Source organism: Melanerpes formicivorus, unplaced genomic scaffold (assembly GCF_026170545.1).
Source record: "Melanerpes formicivorus ecotype bairdi unplaced genomic scaffold, bMelFor1.0.p_v2 SCAF_13, whole genome shotgun sequence".
In the NCBI taxonomy this organism is placed as follows: Eukaryota; Metazoa; Chordata; class Aves; order Piciformes; family Picidae; genus Melanerpes; species Melanerpes formicivorus.
In genome coordinates, this window is record NW_027142365.1 from 4,981,438 (window position 1) to 4,993,281 (window position 11,844).

The 11,844-nt window shown below is 51.0% G+C and overlaps 1 protein-coding gene across 5 annotated transcripts in view; it reads right to left on the reverse strand.

The window, feature by feature from the left end:
* The window catches only part of LOC137444848 (mitogen-activated protein kinase kinase kinase 3-like), an 83,588-nt gene extending 72,154 nt beyond the window's left edge, over positions 1-11,434 (reverse strand). For 3 of the 5 annotated variants that reach the window (XM_068145928.1, XM_068145927.1, XM_068145923.1), the window contains exon 1: positions 11,282-11,434. The gene's annotated coding sequence lies outside the window, so the exon portion shown is untranslated. Of the gene's footprint in view, positions 1-10,151; positions 10,187-10,736; positions 10,866-11,281 lie in introns of those variants that run through there. The other 2 variants (XM_068145924.1, XM_068145926.1) reach the window with 2 other exon arrangements.
* Between the last annotated feature and the right edge of the window lie 410 nt (positions 11,435-11,844).

The following is an 11,844-nucleotide window of genomic DNA, read 5'->3' on the forward strand; positions in this document are numbered from 1 at the left end:
AAGAGACCTTCAAGATCATCGTGTCCAACCTATCATCCAACACCACCTAATCCAGAGAAGGGCAACAAAACTGGGGAGGGGTCTGGAGAAAGGGCTGGTGAGGAGCAGCTGAGGGAACTGAAGGGACTTCTCAGGATCTCAGGTAGTGATATGACTAGGGGGAATGGAATGAAGCTGGAGGTGGGGAGATCCAGGCTGGATGTGAGGAAGAAATTCTTCACCATGAGAGTGGTGAAGCCCTGGAATGGGTTGTCCAGGGAGGTGATTGAGGCCCCGTCCCTGGAGGTGTTTAAGCCCAGGCTGGATGAGGCTGTGGCCAGCCTGATCTAGTGTGGGGTGTCCCTGCCCATGGCAGGGGGGTTGGAACTAGATGATCCTTGTGGTCCCTTCCAACCCTGACTGATACTATGATACTATGATACTAATCAACTAAACCATGGCCCCAAGCACCCTATCAAGTCTCCTCCTGAACACCTCCAGTGATGGTGACTCCACCACCTCCCCAGGCAGTCCATTCCAATGGGCAATCACTCTCTCTGTGTAAAACTTCCTCCTAACCTCCAGCCCAAAACTCCCCTGGTGCAGCCTGAGACTGTGTCTATGATCTTAAGGCACAGCAGTTTAACAAAAAAAATAGAATAACAACACAACAGAGCAGCCTTCCACATTTGGCTTCCACTTCTTTTTGTCCAGCACCAAGCACAGTAAAGCCCTGGAAGTCAGCTATGTGCTGGCATCCTTTGCTCACCAAAACTCCTGCGTTTACAGCGGCTGGTGGGTCCTGCCCAGCAGAAACACCTTGTGGCTAGAACTAGCCTGTAAGTAAGGACCTGAGCTTCTCAAAAAAGCCTGTGCTGGCTCTTATGGAGCTCACCTCGTGATTTCAAGCTGTGCCACCACAGCACTTCAGGCACATGGGCTGAAGCTAGCCACCTAGGAGTAATGAACTTTGGACTGGCATTCAAATATCCACAAGCACCATGAAGAGGAGAGGGTCACACCTATTTCTTTTCTTTTTGCATGGAAGAAAACTATTAAGATCTAGAAGACTTGGTGTGCTATGCTATGTACTGAATGTACTATATCCATGGAAAATGTGGGTAAACACTACACTTGGGATGAGAGCAGAAGTCTTCACTCACTCTGCCCAAAACTCACTAAGTAAGGTGAAAAGAAATTCCGAGGAGGAGAACAGCTCCTGGTGCAGAGTGCTTGTACAGGCAGCAACCCCAGAGCCAAGCCCAGGGGGTGGCATGCATCACCCTGACTTGAGCTCAACTGTGCCATTCCTCAAGCAAGAAGGATTTGCTTCTCATCAGCTGTGCAGGGGCAGCAGCAAGTTCCTGCCTCACAGGACACACACCAGGCAGAAAAAGGGAAAAAAGGAAGCCTTGCTGTTCTCCCTGGCAAGGGCTCCTGGGTTTCTGTATTATCTCATCTTGGAGATTACAAGGAAGTGAGCACAAACCTGCTCAGGCACATTGTTCCCGCTCAGCCCTGGCCAACAGCCGGTCCCTGTGCTTCTCTGCTCCTGCTGGTCCCAGGACAGACCTGTTGCCCTTCTGCAGCCTTCAGGCAGCTCTAACCCATTCCCACAGCACACCAGGACACGCTTCTGCCTGCCCAGCTGTGGAATCCAGGCACTGGCAGGGAAAATGCACAGCACAAGAGGTTGGTCCACGTCTATTAAACTCCTGAACAACGCTGACATTGCTGCACACAGCATTTAATGAGCCCAACCCTCGCTCCTTATGGCACCTGCAGAGCACAGGCACCTTAAATCCACTGCTCCACAGTCCTCCTTATTCAAACAATTACTTTCTGCCCAGCCAGGATTTCCCCTTCCTTCTCTCTGCCTGCTCTCAGGTGCCTGCAAAGGGAGGCCAGAGTCGGGAAAATTACTGCAGAGGCTGCCACAACCTGGCTGCAGAGGTGGCAAAACACTCGGGGACCTCCTGCTGTCTGCAGTTACCACACAGCGCTCACCACTGATTCTCCTCCAGATAATGCTAATCTTGCTGCACTTGGTTCTCAGGGATTGAAGTGCTGCTCCCTTCAGACTGCACAGACGAAACCACAAAAGTGAATCAAGGGCCTGCAAATAAATATGTTTTTAAAACAGTCTAAAAGAAATGATCAGATTGACCACACACTGAAACACCTCTTGCTAACACTCTGCCTTGCTGCAGGTTCAGATCCCTCTGAGTAAATATTATCAACAACAAAACAAAAAATGTTGATGCACTTATGGGTTTGTTGGCAGACTTTGCTCTGCACCTCCTTCTCCTTCCCCCAGAAGAATTTGTTTTAAGAGAACAATACCACCCAAAACGTTCCTATGCTTGCTTATTCACAAAGAAATGGACAGCTTACAGCTCTGTAAGAGAACACCACCACCTAAAATGTTTCTATGCTTGCTTATTTATAAAGAAATGGACAGCTTACAGCTCTGTAAGAGAACATCACCACCCAAAACGTTCCTAGGCTTGCTTGTTTAAAAGCAAGTCTACAGCATGCAGCTCTGGAACATTATTAGCACCTTTCCCCTTTTTACAACAAAACACCACGAAATGAGACATGCTATGAAACCTAATCAGACTTGGAAGTTACAGGTCTCATTTTCTCCCTCCTTTTGAAATGAAGTATTTTATTAGGCAAGCTCAAAACAGCAGATCACATTCAAAGAAACGAGTTTGGAAATCCCCCTCCCTCCACCTCCACTGCTATTTGCTAAGGAAACCAGATGTCCAAACGCAGCCAAAAAATGATCTCAGCCATTCTTAAGAGAGCCTACAGTGCATTTTCATGAGTCATGGAAAGCAACAACTCGTTGCTTTGGTAATGCTAGGTAAGCAACTGGTGGTCATCCATCCACAGCCAGACTTTGAGCTGTAAGTCAAAGAGCAGGCAGAGCTTGACAGATTACGTCAGAGACTGCCCCAAAATAGAGCCTTGCAGCAAGTTTAACCTTGCAGGAGGTTTTATAAGACAAGCCACAAAGCATGTCCTACAATACCATTCAGTAGCTGGGATCCCCTCTGGTCCTGATCCTGCATGGCAGGGGTGTTTCCCAGCTCCTGCTCTCAGAGCAGGCAGATGCCCACTATGGCCAGCCAATGCAGGGCAAGCAACAGGCAGAGGCAGGGACTGGTGAGGAGGTGGCAAGTCCCTTACTCACACCGTTCCCACAAGCTGGAGCAAACAGGAAACCTGCTCCATGCCAGCTCAAAACCCAACACTGGAGCAAGCAAGCTTGTAGTAAGAACTGAAGGATGCTTCATCCACCAGACCCCTTCCAGCACATATATATAGGACTTGATGCATATACAAGCACCAGAAACACACTTAAGCTTTCATCAGTCCCTGACTGAACTGCTTGGTCTTCATTTCACAACAGCTGCAAACTAATAAGCAGAAGGATGTCAATCTGCAGCTGAGCAGAAGACCACTGTGTCTACCATCATCAGGACTTGTGCAATACACGTACATGCAATTTATCCAAGCACTGCAAAGGGAAAAGCAAGCTTTCAAAATCCAGCCCTAGGGTTAAGGTTTTGAAAATCCAGCCCAAGGCATGTCAGGGAGGTAAAAGGTTTCTCCTGAGACACCCTTTCCAATGCACCCCAAATTCTTCCACAACCACCTCCCACCTTCACCACTTCTTGGTAACTCACAGCGAACAATCACCACTGCCCAAGAAGTGGTGTGGAGGTGAGACACTGAACTGCACCTCTCTGGAAATGCATGCTGTGAAAGGCAAATCAGCTTCTCATGTAGTGATCAGCTGGGTGTTGAAGTCTTGCTCCACTTCACCCAAGTCTCCATTATCTTTGGAACTCTGTGAGGCGGTCCAGAGTGAAAGCACAGTGTGCCACACTGCCTCTCTTGGACCATTCAACTGGCTTCCTGAAAGCGAAGTCTGCCTGCACAGGATTTCCTGGACACAGACCAAGACTTGAACTGCCTCATTCCCTGCTCTCCCTACAGAGATGAAGACAGCTGCAATCTCCAGAGCCTTTTGTAGTGGTTGTTTGGTCTTGCCTCCTACAGCACAAATTGTGAACAGAAAACACATCCTCACCCTGACAGCCCCATCCCAAAGCCAAGCAGGCATGCACCAGATGTTAGCCATACCAGTAATGCTGCAGGTGAATACTGCAGTGATTAGAGGTTTCTTCTTCAGTCATCAGGCAGGTAACAGCGACACACATCATGCACGTATTTAACAGTGCAGTGCCCTGGGGAGAGAGCATCATGGAGAGCTCCAGCAAGCATCCCCACCCCAACAATAATAAACAGGCAAGAAGGGGCATGGTTCATCAAATCCTTCACACTCATGAGATTATTTCAGCCAAGCAAGGCAAAGCCAAGTTAATCTTCAGGTATGTAGAAAACAGAGTTGCCCTTTCACTGGAGTCATCCATCACTCAAATTGGCACCCAGGAGCACTTCCTATTTCCCAGGTAGTATAGCTGAAATGGACCATATCACAAGAAAGGGAGCAAGCAGACATCAGCTCAGGCCACTAGTGAAGCAGATGGTCACAGCCAGCAAAGCCAGAGGAAGCCATCTGTGCAGAAAGCCAAGGATGAGGAGTGGGAGAGAGAGCACTGGACTGTATGGTCCCACATTCGGCTGGCCCTGGTGGTCCCCTCCCAGCCTTAACACCCACAAGGCTGCAACAGGAGATGTCAGCAGGGCTTCCTCTGGCTGCCAGCATCAGAGATGCAGCTCATGGGAGTTACCAGAAGCCAAGTACAAGAATTTTACAGGAAAAATTCAAGAAAGAAGCATGACAGGGCTTGCCCCACCAAATGGGGCACTGCAACTGGTGGCCTTTGGCCACCTTTCAGAAGGATACCATGAGAGCACTAGAACAGCCCCCTTCCCGACTCTTTTCCCTCTGGCAAAACACAGCACAGCTCAGGAGCAGCTCGAATGCACCCTGCCGCTGGCTTCATCCCAGGCAGCAGCACCGTTCAGAGCTGGACCTTGAACCTCTCCACAAAACCAGTGATGCAATAAGCTAAGCACAGCTCAGTGCAGACTATGTTTATCTCTTTTACTTGCCACCAACACCATCCAAGGAGAAATAACTGACATATCTTGCATACCTCTCTAATGACTCTCGGTTAGCACCAGCACTGAGGGACTAAGATCAAGGAGCAGTAAACGCATTCCACCAGTTTATTAACGGGGTGCTCAGGTTTCCCAAAAGCCACTCTGCAGGACGGCTGCAGAGGGATCAGTGCTGTAATTTCAGTGCTGAAAGGCAAATAGAAAGTATTGTAGCTACAGTGTGAGCACCTTGTATCAGCAAGGAAAGTTTTCACAGTATCAGAGTATCACCAAGGTTGGAAGAGACCTCAAAGATCATCAAGTCCAACCTGTCACCACAGACCTCATGACTAAACCATGGCATCAAGTGCCACATCCAGTCCCCTCTTGAACACCTCCAGGGATGGTGACTCCACCACCTCCCTGGGCAGTACATTCCAATGGCTAACAACTCTCTCAATGAAGAACTTTCTCCTCACCTCAAGCCTAAACTTCCCCTGGCATAGCTTGAGACTGTGTCCTCTTGTTCTGGTGCTGGTTGCTTGAGAGAAGAGACCAACTCCCTCCTGGCTACAACCACCCTTCAGGTAGTTGTAGAGAGGTCTCCCCTGAGCCTCCTCTTCTCCAGGCTAAGCAATCCCAGCTCCCAGGAGCTTAGCTCAGTCTGGTTATCTTCAACAGTTCATCAGAACAAGCCTTGCTCCACAGCTTCACACTGTATCAATGTGTTCACCAACCTCAACAGAAGCAAGTCCCAATCATAGGGTGCCCTGTTGGAAGGCATGTAAAGGATCATCTGGTCCAACCTTCCTTGGCAAAAGCGTGGTCTACACAAGATGGCCCAGCACCCTGTCCAGCTGAATCTTAAAAGTGGCCAATGCTGTAGCACAACAGCAGCAAGCAATCCAAATAATCCATCACAAAGGACTTCGATGCACACATCACACACACAATGGGCTCAAACGTACAAGGAGAGATACCAACAGATGCTCCAAAGCCTTTCCCCAAACCTCTGCACTGAAACAGCAGCAGACCTTGTAGAATAACACAAGGGTCATTCACATGTGATGTTTGGGCTAACAGCTGTTGCACAGAAATTTTCCAGCAGTCCCTTGGGAATGTGTGGGCACTTGGAAGCTGCTGTGCAAGAGACACCTTCAGACAGACAAGACAAACGGGATCGCTGCGGGACAGCCCAAGTACTGCAGCAACACACTCAGTGCATTGCAGAGGCCACAAACACCCTTCAGCAGTGCTGTATTTAAGACCTTCCTACCTCCTTCATAAAGGCTTCTTAAACCACAAATTGTTCTCTCAAAGCAATTGTTCAGAGTCCTTTCTGCAAGTCACCTGGCCATCAACCAGACTGCTTTTTACTTTGCACACAAGCTCCTGCCCATTGTATGCCTGCAGAGTGCCTCTACTCCACCCACCTAGGGCTATTTTTTTCAAGCAATTTGGTGCTTGATCACTACCTGAACACTTAACCCACCCCACTCCAAGGACCTGGCCTGCATGCATGCTCTTCGCACAGCAGCCCACGCAGGCCCTTGGCTGGCTCCATCCACGATCCAGTCCGTGCTACTTGGCACAGCATGTATTCCCAACTGGACTTTGTCCTGTGCAGCTTCTACTGTGCCCAGCCAAACCGTGGTTCAGCTCCACCCTGGGTTTCATTGCTGTTGTGACTTGCTCTCCCTGGGCTTGCCTGGATCACCTTGCAGAACGGAGAGTATAACATTAAGAGAGTTTTCACAGAAGTGACAATTCCTTCTGCATAAAATGGTGGCCAACCTGGGTTTTAGCTCAGGAGATGATCTTTGAGGTCTCTTCCAACCTTAGTGATACTGTGATACTGTGAAAGCAGGACAAGCTCCAGCCCATTATGGATTCTCACTAAATTCAGAGCTCCTTGCTTTCCACTAACATTTACATTAGCATCTTCCAGGGCAGGAAAAAGTGTTTGGGGAATGCATTTGGAAGCTAAATCCCCCTCTTTTAGGAAGTACAGGTATACCTTTTGCTCTTGACTTCTAAAAGCCTCAGAAAGTCCAGGTCAAACCTCTGTGTGGCCTTCACAGGTATCCCAAGTGCTATGGCACCTGACATAAAGATGACATGCAATAGCACATTCTTAGATCTCAGAGTAGGGAAGCAGAGGAAGATCTGCAGTCAGCTGCAGGGCTCAGCTATGAACCCACACACCCTCCACTCACCAAGCCCTTCAAACACAACTGCTGTGGCACCAGGTGAGCTGCCTTTGGACCAAATTCCTCCATAGGTCCCCTCTGTAGGCCATGCTAATGCTGCATCTTCCACCACGCTGGACTCGGCTTGACCCCAAGCTCCAGGGAAAGCTCCTGGAGCTATAGTCCCAGCAAGGAAACAAAACAGGCAGCTGTGTACCCCCAGCCTGAAGCTCTCCCCTAGCTCTCCCTTCCTGTATAATCAGTCTTCTGCAGGAACAGCTTTCCCAGCAGCTTTGAAGAGCATCTGTTTTAAAGGAGATCTTTACTTTTCCTTTTCTTGCATCATTTCGGATGAGCTAGGGCAGACTGATTTGGTTGGACTCTGGTGGCATTCTAGTGACTAATGGGAAGATTACTTGGCCAGACCAGATCAGAACTGCAGGGACAGACAGAAAACAAATAAGAATGCCTACTTGCATACTCACTTGGGTCTTCACAGACAGATGAGCACTCGCCTTACCCACCTGATGCTCACCACGGTGCTCCCTGCATCAGACAAAGGTTCACACCACACAGGATAGAGGGCAAGCTCACAGAGACACCATGCTTCAGGCACAACTGGGATGCCATTTGCCATCTCTGCATCTCATACCATACCCAAAGGTAAATGTGCTCCTGACCTGCTGCAAATTCCTGGTTGTCCATTTCCCGTTGTGGAACTTAAACAGGAAAATAAAGCCTGGGGACTGAGGGTGCAGCCACCAGGTTCAGGAGCAGTAGGCTGTTTAGAGCTTCTCTGAAAAGTGTCTGAGGAAAACAAAAAAAATCCAACCCTTGAATTCCATATTCCTCTTCTTATGGCTCCATAATGTATTTTCCATCCCCCTGGTGCACAGCTGACATTCTGCACATTTCTGTGCACATTGCACTTGGCCTCTAGAGAAGAGAGTGGAAGCAACTGAGCCCCGCAGCCTCCTGCTGCTGTCAGGCATCAGCAAATCCCAGACCCATCAGCTGCAGCTCCCCTTCCTCTGAGCAGAGCTGCAAAGGACTTTGCCACCTCTTGAGAAAGGCTAGCACATGGGATGCACGCCCCTCTTCTGTGCTGAATCTCAGGATCTAAAGAGTCCAGAGATTTGAAAAGAGAGAGAAAACACCTTTCTTCAGACCAGATGAACTGTATGAGCTGAAGTGTAGTTGAATCTCTCTCTTTCTTTCTCCTTTTAGATATTTTTCTCAAGTAGAAAAGCCAAGGTAAGCTCAGAGTGATTGCTTCCTCCTAATTCTTAGCCCTGAGGTTTGCTGCTTCAGTGCGTAGACAGGCCTGTATGCTCCAAAGCCAGTCTGTGTTCACCAAACAGTCTAATAAAAGATATCCCTTCTAACAGCAAACCCTGACTCACTTCCCTGTTGCTTCAACCAGCAGGTCTCTGAGAGCAGGGCCAGATGAACCACAGTAGAATCATAAAACAATTTGGGTTGGAAAATACCTTAAAGATCACCTAGTTCCAACCCTTCTGCCACAGACAGGGATAGCTTCCATTAGACCAAGTTACTCAGAACCCCATCCAATCTGGGCTTGAACATTCCCAGAGACGGGGCATCCACAACTTCTCTTGGCAACCTGTTCCAGTGCCTTACTACCCTCACAGTGAAAAGCTGCTTCCTAATATCTAATCTAAATCTACCCTCTTTCAGTTTAAAGCTATCAAGCCTTATCCTATCATTATGTGCCCTCATTAAGAGTTCCTCCCCAGTTTTCTTGCAGGTGCTTTTAGGGGCTGCTGTAAGGTGTCCTGGAAACCTTCTTTTTTCCAGGATGAACAACCCCAACCCCCTCTGTATTCACAGGAGAGATGCTCCAGCCCCTTTTCTGGGGGCCTCCACTGGCAGAAGATCCTGCCAGCTTTTGCACTGGCTCCCACATCCATCTGGGGAGAGCAGGGCTGGAAGCACACCACCTTCCATCCTACAGCAGCACACTCCATCCCACTGCTCTGCCAGGGAGCCAGACACATCATGAGATCCTCGTTGGCATCTCCCCAGTGGGAAAAATTCAGGAAGCACATGAGGTCCAAGCTGCACACTAACATCACAGAGCACCAACAGGCAACAGCAACATTTCAGGAGGAATGGAGACAACTGTGCTCCTCCAGCTGCCACAATTTGAGACACAATCACAATCTTTGAGACACAGTCTCCATCCTGGATGAAAATCCAGACTACATCTCTCTGCACCAGCACACTTCCCTCACAAGCTCTAAAAGGAGAAGCACATGACCCATCAGCACACATTAACAGGGCAGAGTTGTGGGCTTCTGATGGAGATTTAAGACCCATGGAAAAAGCTGTGGTACCAAAACCAGTTTATAGAGAGAATGTATAAAAGAGTCTTTAAATCCACATCCCACCAGGCTGGCAGCCCATTCAGCCTCACGTCCTGCCTCCAACAGAGGAGCTTTTACAAGCTGCAAAACCTTGCTAGTGCAAAGGCTGTGCCCAGCCGTGGAGGTCTGCTCTGAATGTAGAAGACCCCTGGGAAACCATGAACCCCCTTTTATAACTACTGTTAAACTAAGGGTTCTGGAAACTGCACCAACGCAGCTGTCACAAGACACAGGTAGGCACAGACAAGCCCCCACATGCGGCTGATCTCCTGCACACCTGAAGAACAGCTTCCAAGCACCGTGCTCCGGACACAAACCCTTGCACAGAGCTACATCAGACTGCACACATGCCAAACTGGAAGTAAAATCACAAAGTGCCACAGAAGGAAACTCCCCCACACTCCTCGCACTCACCAAAGATAAAGAACTTGACGCCAGAAATCCCTGGCATCACTTCAACTGCACAAATCCCAAGCCTCCAAAACCCAAGTGAGCCCCATGCTTTGGATCTACATACCAGAAACACGCAGACCCTGCATCAAGCCAGGAGCGGGTCTATTCCAAAAGCCACCGGATTACAACACAGGAATTGAAGAGGAGGATAAAAGCGGCAGCCGAGGGGGAAATTGCTCTCCAAGCAGCATGGGGCCAGCAAGACGCACTTGGCCGCCGCACTCAGCCTGGCGAGCCTGCTGTCGCCCACCTACTCACGCTGGCACACGGCTGCCACCTCTGCTCCGCTTTCTGCCTGGCCACAGAGGGTGAAGTTTGGTGCTGGCAGAACAAACGCTCCCAAAGCATCAGCCCGACGCACGGCACAGATCCTCACATGTCCGTTCAGGTGGAAATCCAGCTTTCCAGCTTCGGTCACTCACGCCACACAGGTACTGGCTTCCCTACCCCACGGGGGTCCGTACCCGCCACTGCGCCTTCCTCTCACCACTCACTCCATCCTCATCGCTCAGGACAGAGTGTGCAAGGAGGACTTTGCAGACGGTGAGCCTGGGAAGTGAGGGCTAGCTGGGCATTCCTGCAGCTCCCTGGCGTGGACCTGCCGCTTCCTACCGAAGCAGGACCCAAGTGACTGCAGCCAGCGACATACCCGCTGGCTCCGGAGTTTAATGCGCTCCCATAATGGGACCGTCTCGATTAGGGTCTAATCTCGGCGCTCGCTGTCGGTTGGCGGCATCTGGGTCAGGCTGCCAGGCTGACACATGGAACCAGAAAATAACCTGGGAAAAATCTACCTAAGGGCGGTGACACACGACGACAAATGAGCTGGAGCCGGCAAATCCCCAAAGCGGAGGCAGGTCCTGCCCGTGCTCCGCACCCACGCACACGAAACCCCCACACCTTCCTCTTGGGGACTCTCTCCAACACCCTCCTCATTCCCCAAACCTCCACGAACCCATCCGAGCTTCTTCCCCGAGGGATAAGCTCCCGCCTGCAAGACTGGAAGTGAAGGAAGCAAAAGCCTCCGAAGTGCCATACCCGGCTGCAAAACTCTCGCTCACCGCTGCGAAAAAGACCATTCAAAGAAGCTAAAAGAGCGAAACAAACCAGCGCACCGCAGCCCAGAGCGGCTGCAGGGACCTATTACCCACGGAGCGTCCCGTCCCCCGAGTGGAGGGAAGCGAAGAGACTCACCGATGCGGCTACCCGTGGAGGGCCATTCCCCGAGCACCACGGTCCCAGCGCACGGTGAGGCTCGGCACGGCACGGTGAGGCTCGGATCGACACGTCTGGCTAGACTACGGCTCGGTGCAGCTGGCTGGACTCGGCACCGCTCGGCGCGGCGGCGGCTGCAGCAGCGGGACGCGGGGCGGGGCGGTGCACAAAAGCAGGAGGAAGCGGTGACGCGGGGTGCCGCCGCGGCCAATGGGGGGCCGAGGAGAGGGCCCCAGGCTGGCCCTGCCACCACCCCCCGGGCGACTGACGGAACGCTCCCAGCACGGAGTTCTCGCCGCGCCGCTAGAGGGCGTCCCCGCGGAGGGGGGTGGAACGCGGCCGCGGCGTCGCGGCACCGTCTGGCTTCCCCTTCCCCGCCCTGATGTCCCAAGCAGGGCGCTGGGTGCAAGCCGCTACTACCGGCACAGGGCACCGCGGGCACGGCCAATGTCTGCCATAGAGCCAGAGGATGCAAACATGAACAAAGTCGGGTGAAGGGTTGGTGCGGGGGGATCTGACGCCATCAAACCAGGCCGGTTTTG